This window comes from Pterocles gutturalis, unplaced genomic scaffold (genome assembly GCF_000699245.1).
Source record: "Pterocles gutturalis isolate BGI_N339 unplaced genomic scaffold, ASM69924v1 scaffold14356, whole genome shotgun sequence".
NCBI lineage: Eukaryota > Metazoa > Chordata > Aves > Pterocliformes > Pteroclidae > Pterocles > Pterocles gutturalis.
Window position 1 is genome coordinate 9,338 of NW_010098032.1, and position 4,383 is coordinate 13,720.

At 32.0% G+C, this 4,383-nt stretch overlaps 1 long non-coding RNA gene across 1 annotated transcript; it reads right to left on the reverse strand.

The window, feature by feature from the left end:
* Positions 1–273: 273 nt before the first annotated feature.
* On the reverse strand, positions 274–3,795 carry LOC104472001. Its single transcript, XR_727651.1, has 3 exons — positions 3,739–3,795; positions 3,516–3,575; positions 274–677 (listed from the first exon to the last, which is right to left on the reverse strand). It is a non-coding gene; the product is annotated as an uncharacterized LOC104472001 (long non-coding RNA).
* Between the last annotated feature and the right edge of the window lie 588 nt (positions 3,796–4,383).

Genomic DNA, 4,383 nt, shown 5'->3' on the forward strand with positions numbered 1-4,383 from the left:
GACTTCTTCATGGAAAGCAGAGAGTTCTAATAAACATTTGGGTTCCAAAAAGCACAGTTTCAAAAAGAACTTTATCTCCTTCTTTTGTTGGAAGAGGCTAGCCAATATCCAAAAAGAAATAAAAATATTTACAATTGGCTAGTCACTGACAAAAGTTAGGAAGATCTTAGAAGGTAATCCAGCATGTAAATTAATGATTAGAAGGACTTACAGAATGTACAGTCAATTATTTGTGTAATTTTGGGATAAAAAAATACCTGCTCACTTGTATACCATTTTCAGCTGTGTCTTTATAGTAATATATATATATGTACACACACACGTGCACACATTTAAAAGATTCTTTGAAAATCAAGATACATGAATAAACAGAAATAGTAAAAGTGACAATAACTTAAGTAGTAGTTAACATTTGCATAAAATGACTTTGCAGAGTTTGACCAAGTGTAGGTAGAACATGCTTTTATAAAAAACAAACAAACAACAAAACAAAACCAAACAAAAGAAGAATGAAAACACCACAAGATTCTGTAGAACCAATGTTATGTCACCACCAGGAGAGCACCAAGCAAGGCACCATTGGAAAGACAACATACTTGAGTAAGTCTCTATGAATAAATCAAATGCTAATCTGGTCGAAAAATCGGTGTCTTTGGTAAAAATTCTATAAGGATGACCTGTATAAAAAGAAAACAAATATACATTAAATGGAAGATGGCAGCAATCCTATTATCTATCACAATGATAATTCACCTGCTTTTTAAGTACATCAAGTTGTGATGACGACCAAAGGTCACAGGACTTTTCTTAGGTAGGAGACCTTACAAAAGTCATGTTTGATATAATCATTTTGGAGTAGAAAACCAAAACTCTTAAAGAATCAAATTCAACCAGAAAAGTTTGCCTACCAATACACAACACATTTAACCAAACTAAAATAAGCTCCTACATAATTCTTCTTTAACATAATTAATTTACTTTATTAAGAAAAAGATTATGAAAGAGATAAACTTATTTAAAAAAACAGAAGGCACAATGTATGCAAAGTTAATTTTCAATTACACATGTAATTCCCTTTACTTCAAAATTATTCCCACTTAATATAGGATTCTAAACCACATTCATAGTTCAAAACTTGTATAGGAAGGTGTATCAACATTTGTAAAGTTCCCACATCTAACAAATCTGAAAGCAGTTAATAAGAAACTTGACTAATGCTTTTGCATGATTATTCTGATGGCCCAGATTCAAATTTAAATGTGTTTCTGTGCTATGTCCACACGGTAGGGTGTATACACCTACAATCCAATACTATCCAGAATGCAAGCCAAGTACTTTAAATAGAAAGCTTAAATAAAAAGTTCACTTTTGCACTTCATTTCTTCAGAGAGACAGTCACAATACAATAGCATGATTCTATTCACAAACAAATAAATGCCTGGTAACATAACTAAGGATTTTATTTACTTGTAAGTGGAGCTTGTCTTTCCAAGAAGCTAAAAATTAATTTCTAAACGTTTTTGATTGTAAAGGAAAACACAACTTGGCTGCTTAGAGTAAACAGTTCTACCTCTGACAGCATACCGTACATATATGTATAGGTTTATTTTTAAAAATGTTCAGAAGTGACTTATTTTCAGAAATTATGCAAACTGCTCAAAATCCATTGACATGAGTCAATCACTGGATGCTGGAGAGATACCAGGGCTTCTGATATTCAGGCAAGGTTTCAAAAATGGAGCAACTAAAGCTGGCACACTGTCTTTATGACAAAGGTGTGAGACTATTTTGTCTTTATTTAATTTATTATTTAGTTAATTTAGCATCTACAACAGTAGTTTCAGAACCTCAAGTAGCCAAAGCACCAAGTTTTGTGTACAAGAGTCAAATTTAAATCACCAGTTTAGAAAAAACCTCAGGATAAGTGTTTATTATTTAAAATTAAATCATGAACACAACATTAAGGGCAGTTTCTAAGACACTAGCAAATCAGTTAACTGAAAATGAGAAAATGGTACAGAGAGGTTTTACAAAAATTCTCATTAAATATATCCAGCGATAATACATCAGACGTTTCACAAATTGAAAATAAAATCTCTTATCTTTACCCCGTAAAACTATATGCCCGTGCTTACATATTATTCATGTAAACAGGTCAACTGATTTTAAATTGTATTTAATAGAATTAATGTTCATCTGTAAATGTTGCTGGGCCACAGTATTTACAAACTAGCATTGTATGTTTTTTCAACTGAATCTGCAAAACATTGAATGTGACAATGTTTTCCTGTAGAAAAACAGAATTTTCAGTGAAATAAAAAAAAATTCATCTAGGTAAAGCTCAAATCTACTTTCTGAAATTTGCTTTATTCAATTTTCAGTCACATCTCATACATCTAAACCAAAAAAATTTGTAAAATAAATGTTACAAAAAGCCTACTTATTCAGTGAACTGAATAGAGCCATTCTGTAAAATATGCATTTTAAAGATCTTATCTTTCAAGTTATAAATAAGATCTAATGTAAAAACAAGAAAAATGGGAAGACTAAAAGATTCTTTTAATATAATTGCCAACTATTTAATAATTTTAAAATTTTTATATTTGCAATAGCATTGTTGTTTCAAAGAAGATATAAAGTACCATGCAATGAAAGATCAAAGACAAGTTAGAAGTAATATAGTAGATATTTCTCAAAGGTTAATCCTTATTTTTCAAAAGTTAACCCTTCCTACCTCCTACTTCGTAGAGCATTAAAATAAATTATGCAAATTCTAATGTTTCTTACATTTTAGCAGCTTAATTTCATCCCATTTTATGTACCTCCAAGATATTTTGAAAATGGAAATAAAAACAGCACCAAAAAAGAGCAAGAAGGTTGAAAGCTAAACAAACTGAAATCTTACATTGGGCATCGTTCATTTTAAACTGCATATAACTTCTCACTGTATATTTCCAAGAAAGTCTTATGAAGTCTCAGCCAAAGATTGAAGTAACTTAAAAGTCCAGAGACTGACTTAAAAATATTTTAGTGACACCAATTGGAGATAAAGATACTTTCAAGACAGTTGAGGTAAGGAACAGTAACAATCTAAAAAGGCTAAAGGTTTCCTGAGCTCCAGCAGCTTAGTTGAAAGGTCTTCTTCCATACTTTTAGACTTGATTAGCATTATATAAAACAGCCATATCTGACTTGCTGCGTAACCAAAGTTGTGGTTACTCTTTATACAGCATCTAAAATTTCACACTCCATCAGCACATGTTCAAACTATTTTATCTTGGCAATTAATTTATTATTTTTCAGAACACAGTGAAGCCTTGTTTTCAAGTCATTCATAACTTTATAAATCAGTCCTGCACATGAAACCATGCATCTGTGAACCGTAGAAAATCCTTGCACTCAGGCGATTAAGCTCCTGACACCTTTACTGATTAATAATCATGAAAAGAATAAGATCAGAAGCAAAATAAATGATCATTTAATAGAGAAACTCACAAAACAGCCCTTTAACTTACATATTCCATCATGTTATTCGTTTCACATTTCCTTTTGCTTAGTCTCCAATGCAAGCACAGCTAGACAAGAAGGAAAGGAAAAGAAAAATGAGCTGTATTTTATTGCAGCACACAGACTAGCCCATTTGTCCACCTTTCATATTTTTAGTTCAACAAAAGCATCTGTTTCCATACTGTGCAATTCAAACTCCAACAGTACGAAGCTGCTCCCTGCGGCACTCACCTTGTGGTATAACCTATTGTTTTCCCATTCTAATAACTTCTCAATCGATCTTCGTGTCTGGAAGACAAATGAGAAAGAATTTTACTCTTGACTGGTTTTAGAAAAACTTTGTTTTGCAGCTGCTTTTGTGTGAAAAGAAGAGAGGTACAGGACAGTGACTGAGTACAGGGTGGTCTCTAGTACTATCAAAACTTCTCCGGTATTCAATAGTGACTAAAACAGAAACAACTTTTTATGACACCCAAATAACTATCTTCAACCATTTTGGAAGAAAAACTGTTCACTTATATGCTTTCTGGTTCTTATAGCAGCTATAACTTTAAAACCACTGAAATTTTGAAGTGATTTAAGTATAAAAGCAGAAATACTGCTCTCCCAGTATCAGTGGTCTAAGTGCACTGCTTCTACGAATGTCGGTATCTAAACTGACAAGTGAACTATTTTGCAGTGCTGTAGGTCAAGTACAAATACACAATGCTCTGAACAAAAAAGAAATTGTTACTTTTATATCCAGATTTTAGACCCTGAAAACCGAATGCAGAAAGTAACAGTAAGTTGCACATATGAATATTACTAAAACTGATTTGTACAAAGAACAAAGCCAATATTTGGGATTCTAAAGCAAAGTTTTACTGCTTATGCTGT